Source organism: Papaver somniferum, chromosome 11 (genome assembly GCF_003573695.1).
Source record: "Papaver somniferum cultivar HN1 chromosome 11, ASM357369v1, whole genome shotgun sequence".
Classification (NCBI taxonomy): domain Eukaryota; kingdom Viridiplantae; phylum Streptophyta; class Magnoliopsida; order Ranunculales; family Papaveraceae; genus Papaver; species Papaver somniferum.
In genome coordinates this window covers 3,862,248-3,874,998 of record NC_039368.1, presented here as the reverse complement: position 1 = coordinate 3,874,998, position 12,751 = coordinate 3,862,248, and the positions used below count along the sequence as shown (strand labels likewise).

The 12,751-nt window shown below is 38.2% G+C and overlaps 1 pseudogene; it reads right to left on the bottom strand.

The window, feature by feature from the left end:
- Positions 1–6,020: 6,020 nt before the first annotated feature.
- On the bottom strand, positions 6,021–6,120 carry LOC113325598 (annotated as a pseudogene).
- Positions 6,121–12,751: the final 6,631 nt, after the last annotated feature.

The window sequence follows — 12,751 nt, the reverse complement described above, 5'->3', positions numbered from 1 at the left end:
TTTTCACAGGCTGGACATGGATGGAACATTATATATCCGTTGGAGACCCGATCCTAAGGATAATGTTAGTGTTATACATATATGAAGATTATTTTACAAAATTGGTAGATAATATATATATATAGTTTCCTATATTGAGATGCATTGAAGTTCCTCAAAGATTTTCAAAAAGTATCAATTTTGGATTGATCAGAGGCCCTCATGTCAATAAAAATTATAATTTTGGTCGTTGGGAAGATATTATGTTATTCTTGTTATGTTAACTACTAATATTTCAGTAATCTAAGTTTTAAAACTAAGTTATATTACTCATCTTTGACATTTACTTGTTTTCGTTTATATCTTTTTTGAATCCGCAGATCCAATCCGCTCATCCTTTTACCAGTGGGTGTCATATCAGACGGGTAATCATTTGGACGTGGGTCAAAATCTTAAATCCGCCAGTTAGACAGATTGGACGCGGGTGATACCAAATCCGCATCCACCCATCCGTTTCTCACCGTTAAAGAATTGAGATTTTTTTCTCAAACTTGAAGTCTAACTAGGCTCATACATCTGACTCGAAGGTATTTGAGTCGGATATAGTTTTGCACCTTGCTTTTATTTTTTGATATTTTCCTCGAGTTCTGATCTTACTAAATTATACATTTGACTTGAAGGTATTTGAACCGGGTAATGTTTTGCACCTAATTCGTTGAGGATCATATCTGTTTTGCACCAGATATTAATAATTTTTGGGTAAAACGTAATAAGTCAGACTCTGATGTAGTAAGTCAAATTCAGATGAGTCAAATTTAGATGATTTATAATTAAAAAAAAAAACGAATCATAAGGTATTCCATTTCAAGGTTTTTATTATAATAACAAATGTGTTGAACTATCAGGATTAATATACTTACACACTTCGTTGACATTCATAAAAAGAACTAATGAATTATGAGTTCAGTAAATCATGCTTAGTATTCTTTGTTTATTATCAGACAATCACTTATTCATAAAAATCTTGTGGAGCTTATAGTTTTTCTTTTCCCAATGGAAAATTCTTTTTGCTTTGGTTATCTCGATCCCCTGTAAGAGTATTTTTCCAATAGGTTCTGTATGAAATATTAAGTGCGAGAGCTCTCATAGTCAAGCGGATCACTATTACAATATATCAGGCTAGAATGAAAAAATAAACGCTCAGTCTTCAACAAAAATATGTTAATCCCAATTAAAAATCCTTCGCCAGCTTATTTTTCACCACCAGACCGTTTACTACTATGAATTCCCCTCAAAATTAACCCTATTTCAACCTCCTCAACCACTCTCAAATATTCTCCACTAACACCAAACCTAGTCCAACTTTACCACCAACCAAAAGATTTACCCCTTAGCATGCGATGGTAAAGAGAAAAAGGGTTTACATGTTACAGTTGTTTTAAAATTTATAAAACAGGATATATGTCCAAGAGGTGATATTTGTTCTATGTTGTGTATGAGGAGGTGGATTGTGAAGGTATGTCTCCCCACTTGAGTCTGATATGGAGATATCCCTACAGGCCTTAATAGGAAATGTGAGTGGAGATACTACATCAAATTTTTAAAAAATTTCAAAAAGAAATTATTTTCATACTCATTGATACATGTAGTACTCATTTTTTTCATGGACTGTAATTTGGTTAAATCTTTAAACAGTGCAATACAGCCGATATTAGCTATAATGCCAAAATGTGAAAGAATTGTGAGCAATGGTATTTGCTCACATGTCTGTTGACATGTGTCATTGTTTGTGGGTGAAAACTGCTTCTACCGGTTTTGGTAATTTTGTTTGTGTGGATGAGAAACGAGCCTAGACCCTAAACAATGCACTGCACGGGAGTACTTTTGATTCGAGAGATCAATATGTACAATCCTGGCCTAAACCAAGAAATGGCCGTTCCAGGATTGCTTCAGCCACAAAGTGAAGGAGAAGAGTTAATCTAAGGGAGGGAAGCGAAGAAAGTGTTGAGACCAGAATAGTTGATTCTGATGGTGTGGTTGTTTACGACTTGTATCAGAAAGTAGAACTGGCTAGCAGGATGGAGAGCTAGCAGGTGATTTCTGGATACTGTGTTGTTCTCTGACCAAAACTTGTTTTTTTGTGTAAATAGGCGAAACCTATTTATACAAGTCATATTGAAACGTACCCTGGTCTCGTAGGAAGTGGAAACGATTGAGTGGTGGAAAAATAGAGTAACGTGTAACCGTCATACATTATGCTTCCATGATGAAGGAAGTGAATTCATTTACACCATTACTAATTGTCCCGCTTCATGACACTTTCTTGTAACTGGCGCATTGCACGCCGCACGCTGTAAACCGCCAGACCAATACCCTGATGAGCATCCCCCAGTTTGTGACATGTTTGATGTCTTGAGTGTTCTCGTGGAAAACATGTAGCACTTTGCTACGTGTGGCAAGTCAAAGTCAAGGGACTTACCGCAGGAAAATAACATGTAATGCTATTAGGATCGTTTGGGCTGGTAAACTTGCCACAGGTTTGTCAGTTCGGTGGCGAACTTCGATGGTTGATATCACATCTCATGAAGGAGGATAGTCGTTGATTATGGATACCTTGTGTTGGCGCCTGATAATGGCGCAATGGCGTTTTGGTGTACGCTAGTGGCAATGTGGCATGGCTGACATGGCTCGTGCATGCCAGTGGCACTGTGGTGCAAGTGGCGCCTGGCGTAGCCATGGTCACTAGATTTAGGCAGCTGGTCGCCTGAAACTTGCCACAAGTCTGTCAGTCCGGTGGCGAACTTGGATGGCCGAGATTGCATCTCATGAGGAAGGATGTCCATTGATTAAGGCCGCATCTTGTTTGGATAGCGAAGTGGCGCCATTGGCATAGTGGCGCCTGGCGGAGCCATGGCATAGAGGCATGCCACTGGCGTAGCCGTGACAGCTATTTTGGCATATTGGTGTTAGACCTGAATATGGCTCTGACAACATTGTCCCTGTTGATAAGTTAATCTTGAGGCCTTAGGAGAGTCATTGGACTCAGTTGGCATGGCAACTTTTAGCTAAATTAGGGTTTGGCGCATCGCAACCCTATTTAGCACGTGCGGCATGGCGTCGTGGCCAAAGTTAGGGCTTGGCGGCGTGGCCAAGGCTAAATTGGCTCGTGGCATGTGATAAACACATTTTTGTGACTGAATTGTCCTCAATTTTTAGTATTGTTGGTACTCGATTTTCTACTTATTATGATGTTTTATGTGTTTGTAGGTATTTTTGGAAAATAAACATTTTTGGAAAATTTGGCTTGAAAAGTTGGTATAGGCACCCGGAGGACACATGTTATTCGGACTCTCAGTTTTGGATAAGGGGAACCTTACTGATAAGCGGCACCCAGGGAGCCAACTGCTAATCGCACCCCATTACTGGTTAAGGGGGCTCCATCTTCTTCCTTGATTTGAAAAGAAAAATTGACGGGAAATTTGGTTTCAACGGAAAATGATTTATTATCTTTAAGATAAGAATATCTTCTTGCCTTACAAACATATATGAAGTTTTGAAGAAAAAGGAAGTTATTTTGTATTAAACAAGAAAGATATCCTTAAAAAAATTTATCTTGGATTTTATTCTGCGAATTAAAGAAGATATGGGTTTAATAAAGATATATATAGAATAAAGAGAAGGAAAAATTCCTGAAGATATTTTTAATTAAAAAGAAGAAGATTTTGGAGTTATGGAAGAATATATTTGAGTGATGTGTATTTGTGTGTATAAATAGAGAGCTAGAGAGCACATTTGAGGGGAGTTTTGGGAGAGAAAAGAAAATCATTGTTTTATCATTGTTTCTCCCATTTCATATTTGTAAACACCCTTTCAGCAATAAAAATGAATTTTGAGCGTGTTTCCATGATGATGAGCTAATTCTCGCGCAACCAAGGCAATAGATGAAGCTATCTATGCATGAATGGTTGGTAACAATTTTATTTTCTCTAATTTACAATTTATAATTCATTCAATCACTGCTTTTGTGGAGTTATAAATGTTCACATAATTTTCTTAATTATTTGTGATTCAATTTGATAGATTATACTTTGTTTAATCGATTGATAGTCTATTCTTAGGGAATACAATTAGTATCTGGGAATATGTATGATTATGTATGAATTAAGAAATAAAGGACTTAGAGGATAGTTAGAGTTTTGAAACATATTTGGTATTGTTCATTCATGTGTAATAGTGGAATACAGTGTCTTGGTCACTTTTAATATCTTGAAATCAATTTTGCAATAAGTTTTCTATTTTTAAGTTTTATAAGTCTAAAATCTTTTGCTTTCACAAGTCTCAACGAACTTATAACTACAACTCAATTGAAAATCACATCAATTTTTGGCGCCGCCGACGCGGACATGTCTTTATGCTAGAGTTTTTAGATTTTTTTTAGCCTTTTATTTGTTTTTCATTTTTAATTTATTTGTTCTTCTTTACGTTTTTGGGTTTTTGTCTTTTCCTTACAGATTTTGGAGTTTGGAGCGAAAGAAAAATTTGCCAAAGCTTTTGGTGTATACATAAATATTTGGAGTAAAAGTAAAGCGAAAGGAGCGAAAGAAAAGAAGAACAAAAATAAATTAAAAAAAGAAAAAAAGACATTTTTTTTAGATTATATTTTTCTTTTGCACTATATTTTTGGACTGTGGACTTTGGGACTTTTTTTTTTTAAAACCCTACGGAAGGGTAGTTTAAATATCAATTGCTTGCAGAGAAGGACGGCGATTACGATATCGCCTCGGCCCCTCGGGTTCGTACATGACATAGGAGTCGTGGCCCGAGTCGACTACAACGGTTCATCCCCCGTCTGGTACGGGAGGTAAGTTTGTCGAAAAACTCGTGAATCCCCTGTCAGCGAGTTACTGTATTCCTTCGTTTGCATATATGCTGAGGATTTGAAAACGACTGCTTTAATTTCCTAGTAAAGGGCAAGGACTAGCCATACAAGATAAGGAATCGGATTTCATCACCGTTCTCTTCTTGCCCGCTTTAGGAAAACGAAACCAAACGCGAACCTAAGCCTAAAATTTGACTAGAACGAGACCTATAAGGTAACGAGCTTAATAGGAAAGTCATTAAAAAAATATTGGTTACTATTTTAAGCATGCTTCAAAGTTCATGATAGTTTCTGTGAGTTGAATACACCGCCTTGTAACGCCGGTGAGGCCTTGGGTATCAAAGCTCCACTGAGTTTCCCTCGTCTCAATTTAACTTACTTAAACTCGGATTGATTCCAGAGGGGTTTGCTTAAATTGTAACGAATTCCCTTTCGAAGGATTAGAAGCTGGTCTATAAACAATCTAAGTGGAGCCATCATGCTTTTTGTTTGCTAGAAATCAGTAGGTTTGCTGTGGTGGAGTCAGCCTTGTTTGTGTTTGCATAGAACTTCCCTTCGTTTTAGGATTTCTTTTCTATTCTTTTGTTTTTCTAGTGTATTCCCAAGGTTATTAAAGAGCGGCCTTGGAAAAGAAACAATCTAGGTCGTTTGATTAGTGATAAACCTAGTAGTTCTTCTTGTGAAGGCGGGGAGCTCGAAGACTCTTCTTCTTTTGAGAGCACCGTCTTTGGAAATTTCAGCTTTGAAAACTTGACAATTAGTGAATAAAGTACTCCTAGTCCTTTGGTAGTGCCAGAAATGGTAACTTTGAAAGCTCTATTAAACCCAACTAGGACCTCTCGTCCGTCTTGTATCAAGTTAGCTGAAACCGAGGCATATTATGAACTCAAACCTGGGACTTTATAGATGCTCCCAATCTTTTTAGGAAAAGAGAATGAGAACCCATGTTTTCATGTTAGAGAATTTGAGGAAGTTTGTAGTACTCTGAAAATCAAAAACCTTAGTGATGATGCGTTGAAACTTAGGTTATTCCCCTTTTCCTTAAAAGATAAAGCCAAATCTTGTTTGTATAGTTTGGCTTCTGAGTCAATTGAAACCTATGACCAACTTACATCTGCCTTTATATAGAAGTTTTTCCCAAGGCACGAAACATCGTCTATTAAGACACAAATCTGTACTTTTGCTCAACAAGAGGGAGAATCTTTATATAGTTATTTAGAAAGGTTCAATGACTCAATATCTCAATGTCCTCATCATGGTTTAAAGATGGTTAGGTTAGTTCAGATCCTCTACGAGGGTTTAGATTATTCAACAACAACCATGGTTGAGTCCTTATGCACAGGTGGGTTTGAGAATAAAACTGTTGATGAGGCGATGACATTTTTGAATGAAATCGACGATAAGACCCAACAATGGGAAAATAGTAGGGAACCCTAGAAAATGATTCTTCTAAGTTGAGGAAATGTCAATAGGGTAGAAGGATCTTATGAGTCAGATGCTAAAATAGCAGCCATAGCCAAAAGGTTAGAAGCCTTAGAATTAGGTCATTCTAGTGGTAATAGTGGAAGAATAGAGCCTTCTTGGGAAGGCCATACTGTTGAGGAGCAAGCCAATGCTCTTTATAACAACACTAGATTCGATAACCGTCAGAAGTTTGACCCATATTCAGAAACCTATAACCCTGGATGGAGAAACCATCCCAAACTTTCTTAGTCTAAGGGACATAATCAAGGTCAGTCTAGTAACTCTCAGATTCCCCTAGGTTTTGGCTATACTAAGAATCCTTCAGCTCCGGCACAGTTTCAGAACCCTTCGCATAAGAAGATTATGAGTTTAGAAGAGTCTCTTGCTTTGTTAACTCGTAACACTGTGCAGTTTCAGCAATCTGTCGCTCAAGGTTTAAAAGAAAATAAGAGAACAGGTCAGGCTAACTCTCAGGCTATTTCCGAGTTGAAAACCCAGGTTAGTCAGATAAATGAGTCTTTAAGAGAAAGAGGTAAGTTTCCTAGTCAAACTCAACCCAACCCTAGAGGAATTAATGAAATAGGTGAAATACCATCCGAACATGTAAATGCTATTAAAACCCTTAGGAGTGGTAGAGTGATAGAAAACAAGGTTTCCATGCCTGAAAGTGAACATGCTGTAGTTCACCCTTCTGAACCAGAAACTGAGGAGACTGATAGAGTCTCTAAAGAGACCAATGAGGGTCATATTGAACCCGGCTTTGTTCCTAGATCCCCATTCCCACAGCTGCTAGTTCCAACTAAGAGGGAGTCCAACTTTAATGATATATCGGAGGTTTTTAAGCAGGTAACTATCAACCTTCAATTATTAGATGCGATTAAGCAGATTCCCGCTTATTCCAAGTTTCTTAAGGATATGTGTACGCGAAAGCGAAAACTTAGTGTCCAGAAGAAAGCCTTCCTAGCTAGTCATGTGAGTTCTATTATTCAGAATACCACTACTCCTAAGTATAAAGACCCAGGGTCCCCTACTATTTCTTGCACAATAGGTAAATACCGTGTCGAGAAAGATTTGCTTGACTTAGGAGCCAGTGTGAACTTACTTCCATACCATGTGTACCTTAAGCTAGGACTTGGTGAGATAAATCCTACCCAGATGACACTTCAGTTAGCTGATAGGTCCATTAAAATTCCTCGTGGTGTGATCGAGGACGTTCTTATTGAGGTCGACAAGTTTATTTATCCAGTGGATTTTGTTATCCTAGATACCCAACCTGTCCCTGACCTAGAGAACCAAATGCCAATGATTTTAGGTCGCCCGTTTTTAGCTACATCCAATGCGATCATTAATTGTCGAAATGGTATTATGAATTTGTCTTTTGGTAATATGACTATTGAGCTGAACATTTTTAGTATCAGTAAGCTACCCTCAGAACTAGATGATTCAAGCATAGAAGAGGTGAACATGATAGGAACATTAGTCGAGGAGTCATTACCAAACACTTTGTTAGAAGATCCATTAGAGAAATGCCTAGCCCACTTTGGGATTGATTTTGATGATGACGATTTGATTAATGAGGTAAATGCTTTGTTAGATTCAACCCCTTTGATAGACACTAGTAATGACTGGAAACCTAAGTTCGAACCGCTACCCATTTCTAAGTCTACCCTAGTTCCTTCGTTAGAAAAGCCTCCTAAGTTGGACCTTAAACCATTACCAGATTCCCTAAAGTATGTGTTTTTAGGCCCATCTGAAACTTTACCTGTGATTATAGCATCCGACTTGGATAGTGATCAGGAAAGTAGGCTAGTGACCGTCCTTCAGAATAACAAGGAAGCTTTAGGGTGGACCATAGCAGAAATTAAGGGTATAAGTCCTATAGATTCTATGCATCATATCTATTTAGAGAGTGACACCAAACCTTCTAGGGAGATGCAACGTCGACTGAACCTTAATATGAAAGAAGTAGTTCGAACCGAGGTTCTTAAGCTGTTAGATGCAGGCATTATCTACCCCATTTCAGACAGTAAGTGGGTCATCCCCGTTCAGGTTGTTCCCAAGAAATCCGGTATTACTGTAGTCTAGAATGATAACAATGAGTTAATCCCAACCCGGGTGACCACGGGTTGGCGTGTCTGTATTGACTATAGGAAATTGAACTAGGTCACTAGGAAGGACCACTTTCCCCTTCCCTTCATCGACCAAATGCTAGAGAGATTAGCTGGACGTAGCCATTATTGCTTTTTAGATGGATACTGCGGTTATAATCAGGTTGTTATTGTCCCATAAGACCAAGAGAAAACCACTTTTACCTGTCCCTTTGGTACCTTTGCATATAGACGCATGCCTTTCGGGATCTGTAATGCGAATGCGACCTTTCAGCGTTGTATGTTGAGCATATTTCTGACATGGTAGAACGGCTCTTAGAGGTCTTTATGGATGATTTTTCAGTGTTTGGTTCGTCTTTAGATGAGTGCTTGCATCATTTGTCATTAGTTTCGACTAGGTGTAAGGAAAAGAATTTAGTGCTTAATTGGGAGAAATATCACTTCATGGTTCGTTCAGGAATTGTTCTAAGGCATATCGTATCTTCGAAGGGTGTAGAGGTAGATAGAGCCAAAGTTGGCCTTATTAAAACTTTACAGGTCCCAAAAACCGTAAGAGATATTAGGTCATTCTTAGGGCATGCAGGTTTTTATCGTCGATTCATTAAGGATTTTATCCTGATTTCCAGACCTCTTTGCAATTTGCTTGCAAAAGACGTTAAGTTTGTCTTTGATGATGCTTATTTAGAGGCTTTTGAGAAGCTTAATACTTTACTCACTACCGCCCCCATAGTCCAGGCACCCAACTGGAACCTACCCTTTGAGATCATGTGTGATGCTTCATATTATGCTATTGGTGTTGTGCTAGGTCAGCGAGAAAATAAGTTACTTCATGTGATTTACTATACTAGAAAAACTCTGAATGATGCCCAGTTGAACATACCATTACGGAGAAGGAACTATTATCCATTGTGTTTTCCTTAGACAGGTTTAGACCCCATCTCTTAGGTTCTAAGATCTTCATATATACTGATCATGCTGCTTTGAAATATCTTTTGTCTAAGAAGGATACGAAACCTAGATTGATTAGGTGGATCCTTTTGTTTCAAGAGTTTTCTCCAGACATTAGAGAAAAAAGGGTGCCGAAAATGTAGTAGCAGACCACTTGTCTAGGCTAGTTTTTGATTCCCCTGATGATCCCCTTCCTATAAGGGATAGATTTCCTGATGAACAACTGTTCTTTGTTACCCAATTACCTTGGTATGCGAATATAGTGAATTATCTTGTTACTGGTCGAATGCCCCATCATTGGGGTAAACAAGATCGTTCTAGGTTTTTAGCCGAGGTTAAGCACTTCTTTTGGGATGATCCTTATTTGTTTAAGTATTGTCCCGACCAGATTATTAGGAGATGTATACCTGAGAGTGACCAGTCCAGTATTATTTCCTTTTGTCATGATCATTCTTGTAGGGGTCACTTTAGTGCTAAGAAGACTGCTGCTAAGATATTGCAGTGTGGATTCTATATTGGCCTTCGTTGTTTAAAGACCCCCACAGTTACTGTGTTACTTGTGAACGTTGCCAGAAATTAGGAACCATTTTCCGTAGGAACATGATGCCCTTAAACCCTATTTTAGTTGTTGATGTCTTTGATGTGTGGGGTATTGACTTTATGGGTCCGTTTCCTAATTCTTTTGGTAACTTATACATCCTTGTCGATGTAGACTATGTCTCTAAGTGGATTCAGGCGGTTGTGTGTAAGACTAATGACCATAGGGTTGTGATTGAGTTCTTGAAATATAATATACTTACACGTTTTGGTACACCGCGATCTATAATTAGTGATGGAGGGTCGCACTTTTGTAATGGACTTTTTAGGCTTTTGATGAAGAAATATGGTAATACACATAAGGTAGCTACCCCATATCATCCACACACTAGTGGTCAAGTAGAGATTTCCAATAGGGAGATAAAGCGTATATTAGAAAAAACAGTTAATCCTAATCGGAAAGACTGGTCGTCTAGGATTACTGATACCTTTTGGGATTACCGTACTGCGTTTAAGACCCCCATTGGAATGTCACCTTACCGACTTGTGTATGGAAAGGCATGTCACTTACCTGTTGAATTAGAACATAGAGAATATTGGGCTGTTAAGCAGCTAAAGTTTTCACTAGACAAGGCAGAAGCCCATAGGAAACTCCATCTCAATGAGTTGGAAGAGATTCGCAGAGATGCATACGATAGGGGAGTCCATCAAATATCTTTATCTGGTGAGAAATTGTCAAACCATGTGAACTCGATAACAACACTTAGGAGTAGTAAAACGGTAGACAATAAGGTAGCCATGCCTAGTGGATATACTGTAGTTCCACCTTCTACTTCCCAAGAGGATCCCGTAGACAAGGAAACTGAAACAGTCTCTAAGGATTCCCAAGAAATTCCTGATAGGTTTACCTTTGTGCCTAGAGCCCCATATCCACATTTGTTAGCCCCAACAAAGAAGGAGTCGACTTTCAACGAGATAATGGAAACATTTAAGCAGGTGAACATCAACATTCCGTTATTAGAAGCAATTAGGAAAATGCTTGCTTATGCCAAGTTCCTTAAAGATATTTATACACGAAAGCGTAAGCTTAATGTCCATAAGAAAGGCTTTTTAGCTGGTCAAGTAAGTTCCATCCTTCTGAACTAAACACCCCATAAGTATAAGGACCCTGGATGCCCCACCATATCTTTTGCGATTGGTAATCACATGGTCGATAAAGCTTTACTTGACTTAGGATCTAGTGTTAACTTACTCCTGTATCATGTATACACCCATCTAGGTCTTGGTAAGTTGAAACCGACTAAATTGACACTACAATTAGCTGATAGGTCTGTCAAAGTCCCTCGTGGTGTCATGGAGGATGTTCTGATTGAGGTTGATAAGTTTATTTATCCAGTGGATTTCCTTGTTCTAGACACCCATCCTGTTCAGGACTCAAGTGCTCAAATCCCAGTAATTTTAGGTCGCCCATTTTTAGGCACAGCTAATGTTGTCATCAACTGTAGGACTGGGCTTATGAACATATCCTTTGGTAATATGACCACTGAACTAAATGTCTTTAATGTTACTAGACAACCTTCTGAGAACGATGATTTAGAATAAGTGAATATGATTAACACTTTAGTTCCGGATTTGGTTCAGGATAATTGGATTGACACTTTACTGGTAGATTCTTTAGATTATTTTGAGGAAACCATTCTCTTAGATCAGATATATGATCAATCTTTAGAAGAAGCTCTTGAGTATTTTAAAGATTCTATGGACCCAGAAATTCAGGCAATAGTTTCAGGTTTTTCTGAGGATAATGACGACCCTAAGTTTAGGGGTAGAGAACTAGAAGAATCTCTTGAGTATTTTAAAGACTCTGAAGATCCGGAAATTCAAGCAACAGTTAGAGGTTTGTCTGTAAACCCTAAGTTTGGTGGTTGTGATGGTTCTTGTGATTGTCTCGTATCCCTAATTAGAGTCTCTAACTTGGGACTCGAGCCTTGTGCATCTGAGATATTACTTGAGTCTTTTCAGACTCCGCATCCCGATCCTCCTGATACTGTCTAGGAGGTAACCCAGGTATTAGAAACCCGTTTTTCGGATGAATCTATTTATCAAGACACACATATGAAGTTAAATTACGCGCCGCAGATAAACCCAGTTGTCTTGACAGAAACCTTAGATGAGGACATGCTCCTTCTTTTCATTTTTCTGAACCAGTGCAGTTGTCTCATACTGGTGTCAGCTCTATTTGGTCTTACGGACCCACAATTGTTTCGACTATTGGTATACGACTTTGGAAGGTGAAAATTCTTTTTGAGGTATTTGATGTCTAGATAAAGCCTTTAAATTTAACATTTTCTGGGAGGCACCTACGCTCATGCTTACGGTAATATCCTTCCTTATTTCTTTTCCCTCAAGTGGTAACAGTTTCTCCTTGTTCATGTTTTTAATTGCATCTTTAGAACATTGAGGATGATAAGCATGTAAATGCTACATTTTATACCCATATTTATATTAGCTAGGATACAATATTTTAGTTGCTAATACTATTTTAGTGCTTTTGTAGAAAGTACAAGTGAATTCGATCATCCAGCGAATAAACAGCAAAATGTGAGACTTAATGGTGTTTGCGACGAAAATTGCAAAATGTGGTTGGCCTGGTATTTCCATATATCAGCAACCACAATGATGAAATGTGGTTGGCCTGGTATTTCCATGTATCAGCAACCACAATGATCAAATATGCTGGCCTGGTATTTCTATATATCAACAACACTTATTATGCTGGCCTGGTATTTCTATATATCAGCAGCACTTATTATGCTGGCCTGGTATTTCTATATAT